Source organism: Nyctereutes procyonoides, unplaced genomic scaffold, assembly GCF_905146905.1.
Source record: "Nyctereutes procyonoides isolate TBG_1078 unplaced genomic scaffold, NYPRO_anot_genome, whole genome shotgun sequence".
In the NCBI taxonomy this organism is placed as follows: domain Eukaryota; kingdom Metazoa; phylum Chordata; class Mammalia; order Carnivora; family Canidae; genus Nyctereutes; species Nyctereutes procyonoides.
This window is the reverse complement of record NW_026575120.1, coordinates 5,214,453-5,222,900: the sequence shown is the minus strand read 5'-3', so window position 1 is coordinate 5,222,900 and position 8,448 is coordinate 5,214,453. Positions and strand designations below refer to the sequence as shown.

General features: G+C 46.0%; 1 long non-coding RNA gene across 1 annotated transcript; it reads left to right on the top strand.

The window, feature by feature from the left end:
- Nucleotides 1-2,905: 2,905 nt before the first annotated feature.
- Nucleotides 2,906-6,426, top strand: LOC129515844 (uncharacterized). The gene is made up of 2 exons (XR_008665661.1): nucleotides 2,906-2,972; nucleotides 3,526-6,426. It is a non-coding gene; the product is annotated as an uncharacterized LOC129515844 (long non-coding RNA).
- The last annotated feature ends 2,022 nt before the right edge of the window (nucleotides 6,427-8,448 follow it).

Sequence of the window (8,448 nt, the reverse complement as noted above, 5' to 3'; positions counted from 1 at the left end):
AATTCACATATGTCCTGGCAATCTGACAAACTCCTCATGCCTGCCAACTATAGAGGAACTCCCCCCCGATTCTGTCCCCCTACGATGTAGTTTCGTTTCATTTGTACCTTCCCAAGATTATGTAACTTGGTCAGGCTATCCCCCCGCTGAGAAGATAAAGCCTGGCTCATTTTCAGCTCCTGTGTGATGTTTTTAGAATCTGAGATATTAAATTGTAAAAATGTAAGATTGCAATTCATAGAAGAATGAATGATGTGTATAAAGTGAACATGTATATGGTTTCATCTGAAAGACCAGAGTACGTTATTTGGGTGGGGTGGACATTTGAGCTGGTGAAGGAGATACAGCATGTTAGGTAAGCAAATCCCTGTGAGTAGATTGGGCCAGATGACCTGTGTCCCAAGACGGTCTACAAGTTCTCCAAAAAAGGAGAGGTGATCACTTCAGATGATGGAAGAGTTCACAACCAGGAGATGATAATGTACAGATCAAAGAGTCAGGGCAAGGACATAATGGCGGAATAAGCAACCAGGTTAGAGGTTGAAAGTTAAGAGAAAACCAGAGGAAGAGGAAGAGATGGAACGTATCAGGTAGATATGCATCACAGACCATCTTTCTTCAGTGTCCAGTGCATGGTTTAGGCCAGACTGGCTTAGGGCCTTGGACAAGAGAGAAGGAACTTTTTTTTCTATTCCTGTTTTCAACTCTGAAATAGCTAGACTAAGGGATATTCTTTCAGACTTAAGTGAAAGAAATTCAGTAAACAACACAGATTCTATTAGCCAGTACGGAAAACTAATTATCACAAAAATAAACAGTCCAGAACAAGTTTAAGAATAATGGATACATTAAAATACTACTAAGGGAAGTCAGACTCAACCAAAGTTTTAGGTCAGTGAAGAAAGACAGTGATGCTTTCCAGTGATCCATCCTTTGGTGTTTTTGTCAAGAAGAGACTGCTAGGCTGCATGCATGGTCCAGGTATCCCACTCCTTAAAATAATCCTTAAATTCTTATATCTTGTCTTAATTAATCCCATTAACTCCCTTATGGAACCAAATTGGAAACACATAACTTTGAATAAAAAGCCTCGCCATCAGAAATGTCTTGACTGGAGCTGTAAGTAAAATGTGCATATTTGGTCCAGTACATGAATCCATTTATGATGCCCCCTTCTCTGTCCTAACTGGCTAGCTCATATAAACTCCCAGAATTCTAGCCACTAATTTAATCTGATTCTGACCCCGATCTTTGTAAAAATTCAGGATCTGACACCTCTGACTCTGACTCATTTGTTAGGTGACGACACTTCTCATCCAGTGTGGAGGGAACTGAAGGTTCCTGCAAACCCATTTATTATCAGGCTGACTTTGCTACAAGTGCCTTTGGCTTTAGAGGATTTATTTATCTGGGTATCACTGTATCTTTCTGCCCTGTTTCATCAACTTAGGCCTAAAAGAACTAAGGCCTTTTCCATAGCAAGTGCTTCACCAGATTTAGATCAAACCTTTCTGAGCAGACGGGGGCATTTTGAGTAAAAGAACAGCTCCAATTTTATTTCTCCTAAATTTGATGTAGCCGAGTTATTTGACCCCAGATATAACTAGATAGCTCAAATGCAGCTTGCAGTAGCTGTGAATACTAAGCTTTCATCTATGGTTGACCCTTGAACAACACAGGTTTGGACTACGAAGGTCCACATTCCGGAAGATTCTTTTTCCATAGATATAGTACAGTCCTATAAGTGTATGTTTTTCCTTATAATTTTTTATTATTTTTTTAAAGATTTTATTTATTTTTTTATGAGAGACACAGAGAGAGAGGCAGAGACACAGGCAGAGGGAAAAGCAGGCTCCATGCAGGGAGCCCAATGTGGGACTAAATCCTGGTACTCCAGGATCACACCCTGGGCCGAAGGCAGACGCTCAACCACTGAGCCACCCAGGCATCCCTCCTTTTAATTTTTTAAATGACGTTTTACTTGCTTTATTGTAGTAATACAGTATATAATACAAATAACATAAAAATACATGTTAATAGAATGTTTATGTTATCAGTAGGCTCTCAGTAGTCCAGTTTTGGGGCAATCAAAAGTTACACTCATTTTTTTTTTGACCAGGCAGGGGTCAGGGCTCCTACCCACCCCTACCGCCCTGATTTTGTTCAAGGGTCAACTGTGAATCTGTTAAAACAACTTGCTTCAAAGAATGCTTTGGAATTTATATGATAAATCAAACTTGTTTTGTGTTTGGGGAAAAAAAGAGCTACTTATATGTATAAGAAAAGTTTGCAAATACAGACATGGTGTTAGTTGAAGGACACTGCAGCACGCAATGAGGCCAAAAAGCATCTCACTCAGAGCATAAGCCCCCCCCTCCACAACCCCCATCCTCCACTACACCCCCATCCTCCTCCACAACCCCATCCTCCACCACACCCCCCATCCTCCTCCACCCCCCATCCTCCTCCACAACCCCATCCTCCACCACACCCCCCATCCTCCTCCACCTCCCATCCTCCTCCACACCCCCATTCTCCTTCACACCCCCATCCTCCTCCACATCCCCCCCATCCTTCAACCCCCCCCCCTCATTCTGTGAACCTATGGGAAAAGTTTCTCCAACCCCGTGTATGATGAGGGGGTTGTAACACATAATTTCTAGTCCCTTCCAGCTCAGAGAGGCTGTAATTTCTGAACAAATACATCCCTTGCCTTTTGATAATTTTCTAGTGGAAAACCATGCAGCTTGGGCTCACAAGCAAAGTCTTTACTTTTGCAATTAGAAGCCCTCCCCCCGCCCCCCGCCCCGTCGGAGGTTTTCCAGTCCTGGAGCAGGCGGGGTCTACGCATGCGCGCCGCGCTTCCGCGGGGCCTGGGCGGGGGCTCTGAGTTTGGGGGGCGGGAGGGGGGTGGAGTCCCTACCGGAGGGGCCCGCTGTGGCCGAACCAGGACCAGGGGCGGTGTGACGTCGGTAGGTCCCGATGGGCCAGAGAGGGTTAAAGGTGGCCCCGGGGTTGGTTGAATGGGAGGCTCAGCGGGCAGGCGGGCGTTTGCGTTTGGCTCCGGTTGACGGGGATCAAGGGCGGCGGGGATCAAGGGGGCGCCCCCCCCCCCGCCCCAGCGCGACCTGCGTCTCTTCCCCTCCGAGGGCTTGTCAGGCTTGTCCCCCGCGGGCTGCAGGGGCTGAGGGGTGGGCCCGAGCGCCCCACACCTTCCTGGCTGCTCCCTCGAGGGCTCTGCAGCCAGGTCAGCCACTGGCCGGAGGCCTGGGTGCGCGGTGTGCGGCGTGCGGCCTGGTGGCCTGCGGGGCGGGGCGGGAGCTGGGGGCGAGCCGCAGGGAGCTGTCTTGGTAAAAGATAGCCCTGAGCCTCGAAAATGTGCTCCCATATTTCACAGCGGAAAACAGGGTGTAGTGAACTTTTTTTTATTAACCTCCGTGGGGACATCGCAGTGACAACTGTATAGGGGGGGAGGAGAGTGCTATATTCAAGTACCCACTGATCTTTGAAAGAGACTTTTTCCAGATCAGCAAAAGAGAAATGATCGATGTACACTCCGTGCCAGTGGTGACCTTGAGCTTCATATCCACCAGCCCAGCAACATCTGATACTATGATGCTGGCCAGCGCAAGCTATGAGGAGCATGCCAGGTGTGGAAGACACCCAGGGAAGAGGCCACAGGCTTACCAGGACCTTGGAGTTAACCGGGGAGCTTCCCTTGAAGTTTGTAAAGATAGCCTTCGAAGTCATGAGAAACAACAGCCCCACCTGAAGCTTGCCACCGGACATGTCTTTAACCTTCAGCTGTGTCCCCTTCAGGTGCAAGGGATCTTTTTGTTTTTTTTCCACTAGGAAAACCTTGTTTACTTCCAAGACCACCAATGGAAGCTTCCAGCTGTACCCAAGCCATTCCAGCAGAGGACACAGAGGACATACCTGAGTTTGAGGCAGAGCCCAGCGGTTATGGAGCCCCATGGACAAGAGGATCACCAACCTCCTGTTTGGGTCCACCTCCTCTCATGAACTGTTTTCCCAGAAGCACACCCTTCCCTAATCACAGCGCCTACTGTGCCTGACAAAGGGATAGGCGCCACAGCAAGTGCTGTGGACAGGGAGGCAACCGAGTACAGACTTGGCACATTAATACAGCACCAGCAGGAATAGCCTTCCTGGATCCAGCAGGAAGTGGAACCTGCATGTTCATGACAGGTGCTTCTGATGTGGCCTCAGAGGTCTTCATGTACTTGGAGCAAGTGTTTGCTTCTAGTGCATACTTGTAGCATGTCCGCAAGAGCTGCTGGTTCCTCCCTTGTGGACAACATATATGTGGTAACTGCAGGGCAGAGATGACCAGCAAGTTTGTTGCAGAAACAGTTAAAGGTTCCACAGCAGACCTCTTGTCTCCATCCTGCAGGCTACACAGTGAATGGGATGGAAGCCAGAGAGCCCCCCCAGCCCAAGGCAGAACCCAGAGGGATCAAAAGGAAATGGACAGAATTCTGTCAGAAGTCAGTTCCAGAACCATAGGACCGGGGAAGACAGACAACCCTAATATCATCCTTCTTTGGCTCCTTAGCTCCCTGACACTAGGGTTGAGGGAAAGGAAAAAGCCCCAGCAGCCCAGGAGACTGAGGACACAACTCCTCCTCCAAGAAAACACCACAAAGGAGTCCTAGGTTATGCCAAAATTGAACTACCACTCGTTCAGGGTCTTCAATCAAAAGGGTTCTTCATGAACTTCAAAGCCTGTCTTATTGTACAGAGTAGAGAGATGAACATCAAATCCAAGATGGTGGAGGAGTCAGCGTGGAGGCCCCCATGCAGTCTTCTCAGTGCGGCAGGGGTGAGGTACCACTGAACTATATATCGGAGACCAAGGATGCAGGAAAAGCCTGTTAGAAAAGGAGTTACAGCATGGAGACCTAGGTATTTCCAGTTATTTCTAAAGCTTGCCTTAGATTTAGGTAAATAACTTTAAAAAAAAAAAGTACATTTTAAGAATTAAAACACCATAAAGCACAATTCAAAGGCACATCTCTTTTTGTCATGAAATTCACAAATGCGTGTTGGTGGGAAGAGTCTGGTAGGTGATGGAAGAATTGGAAAACACCTGTATTCACACCAAGAATGAAACTGTGACTCAGTGGGCCTGTGCTGTGCTGGTCAAAGGAGGAGTCTCTTTCCTTCTTTCTTAATCTGTTTGGATTGCTGTAACAAACATATCATAAACTGGGTGGCTTATAAATGAACATTTATTTCTCACCGTTCTGGAGGCTGGGAAAGCTAAGATCATGGTGCCAGCAGATACATTGACTGGTGAGAGACCACTTCCTTATTTATGGCTATCTTCTCACTGGAACCTCTGATAGCAGAAGGGACAAGGGTTTGCTCTGGGGTCTCTTTTTTAAGGGCACTAATTACATTCATGAGGATACCACCCTTAGGACCTAATCCTAATCCTCTCAAAGACCCTACCTCCTAATCCCATCACTTTGTGGGGTAGGATTTCAACATGTGAATATTCAAGGAACACAAACAGAAAAAAAATCTATAGTGCCTTCCTTCCTTTTCTCTAAAATGCATCTACTTAATTATGTAACCGAATGAGCCTCAAACTCCGGTGGACTTCAGAATCAGCAGAAGTGCTCTCTGAAATGCTTATTCTTGGCCTTAGACAAACTGTTATAGGACCATCTTAAGTGGTGCTGATGGAGATGACTCCGGATCTTCACTCAGAAGAACAGGTCCAATTTAAGAACTGACCCTGAGTGTCAGCAAGTAGGCCCTGTACATTTTTTTTTTATGCAGATGTGCTCATCTTTTTGAACTATGTGCTGGTTCATTTTAATCATACCTACTGTAGACATTCACCTCATTAACAAATGTTGGAATAAGAGCTTACCGTATGCCAGGCACTGTTTTAGGTGTGTACCAGTTAAACACTTTTGATTTTTTAAAGATCTGTTTTTTGTAATGCTATATACAGTCTACCTTATTTTTATGGTAGCTGTGTTGTAGGGGTGAGTGCTGTATAAACTTAAGTGACAGAGGATAGGATGGGATGGAGAAGAGAGACAAGGCTTTTTGTTCTTATCCTTCTGCTGATTACCTTTGCAAACTATAGGGGATGCATCAAGCTTCCAAGGCTTTATAATGTTACCAAAAATGTAAATACAAGTATGCCATGACATATGTAGGAAAAGACAATTGTTTTTCAACAGTGGGTTAGGGGACGGGGAGGTCCTGAAGCAGTGGCTACACAGTACAAAAGAAAATGACACATCCTTCTGTTATTTTGAGAAGGTATCCAAATTTGGGAAGCATTAACTTATCTTTCTCCCCTCTTAATGAATGGACATTAGGTTGAAGGCATGGGACAGCACACATATTTAAGGAAAGGAAATAAAATGTCTTATTTTCTTAGGATACTAACGGATTGCTTCTTTCTTACTATGTTACTTTGTCATGGTCTTGTGTTATATGTAGGAAAAAAATAAGGTCCTTTAGCAAATTAGAGTCACCAGGGGATCCCTGGGTGGCACAGCGGTTTGGCACCTGCCTTTGGCCCAGGGCGCGATCCTGGAGACCCGGGATCGAATCCCACGTCGGGCTCCCGGTGCATGGAGCCTGCTTCTCCCTCTGCCTGTGTCTCTGCCTCTCTCTCTCTCTCTATCATAAATAAATAAAAATTAAAAAAAAAATTAGAGTCACCATTGGGAAATCCATTTGCTCTGGTTTCTACACCAACAGGAGAGGTTCATAATGTTGACATGTCCAGTCTATTATGGGCCACCTTGCATCTGGTGAAACTTGGGGGACCTTGAACATCCTAGTAGACTCATGGATAAGATCCCTAGCCAAATAACCCTCCTATCAAAAAAACCAGAAGTAGTTCCTACTTATCCTGGGGGAATGGGTTTCAGTCCCCTGCTAGCTAGCAGAATTATTCAAACAAGCCACTGAGGGAGCCAGATGCCACCTCACTCTCTTGACATTCAAAAGTCTGCTTGCCATAGCCCTTAGCTGCCCATTCCATTCCTGTATGGCTCTGCATGACATCAGTGTCCTCCTCTGGGCTGTACATATATGTGACTAATGAGCTTTTGTGGGTCTCATCTTCCAGTGTTGGCATCATGTGTTTGGCCATCACTGTAACCCTAGGGCAAGAACCCCTCCCTCCCCAACAGGAATCATAGGGGGTGATTAAAACATGTTTTATCCCCTGAATAGGATTTTTGTTAAAATAAAACAAACTCCTATATTAAAAAATTTTTTTATCTATTTATTCATGAAAGACAGAGAGAGAGGCAGAGACATAGGCAGAGGGAGAAGCAGGCACCCTTTGGGGAGCCCAATGTGGGACTCCCTAGGGCTCATGCCTTGAGCCAGAAGCAGACGCTCAACCACTGGGCCACCCAGGCACCCCAATTCCTGTATGTTTAAATAAAATGTGCCTGTGCATAATTTTAGAAGGCATTTTTTTCATCCATAACAAGATGGTCAGAGAAAGTGATCTCCTCGAATACTTTCTTTTCATCATAGCCTGTCCTTGTGATAGACTGGAGGTAACAAAATAAGTGGTTGGCCAGTTACATAGCATCTGCCGGGGCCATAGATTATCACAGCCACAGCAAGCCCAGAATTAGTCAATATGGGGTAAAGGCAGGAGTCATCATTTCTCAGGAAGCAAACTAAAGCAAACACAAGAAACAAGGCCTCCCTCAAATTTATGTTGGGTTATTATATTTAGGTTGGGAGTATGATTAACCTGTGTTGCTTACTTAATCATAAATAAGAGCTAAGCTCCCAATTGCCAGGCAGTACAGCAGACATCTGGACTCCAGAAGAAGGTGTGAGTGGGAAAGAAGGCAAGAGCAGGTGTGTATCATCAAGTCAAGCTTCTGCCCTAACTTCACACGCCCAGCAGGGACACGGGGACCCTTCACGATTTCTGCCCACGAATGGTTTCCCCTGAGAGTGTCTGGTGATCAGGCAATGAAGGCCCACTCAGGCTGCGTAAAGACTATGTAACATAAAGAATGGCTTGGGTGGTGAAGCCAGCAATTAACAGGGAAGTGGCCTTAGACCTTCCAAAGGCAGCACAGTCGTTGGGGGACTGCCTCTCTGCTAGTGTTTGTGAGAGAGTGCATTCACTGTGCTCCCCTGAAGTGGACCATAAAGGCTGGTTTGCACATCATCAAATGTACCTGGGTGTTCTATTACCGAGTTAGCTACCATTTATTAGCTACTATGTGCCCCCCAGTGCTACATGATCTCCTTTAATCTGCTTATCAACGTTTGGGGATAGGTACTATTACCCACATTTTGCCAGGGAGGAAACTGCGTTGAGTAATTTATTCAGACTTGTACAGCTAGAAAGAAGAGGTGGAGTCTAGATTCAAACCCAGAGCCAAGGTTCTGGATGTGCAAGCAACCAGGATGTGTCTG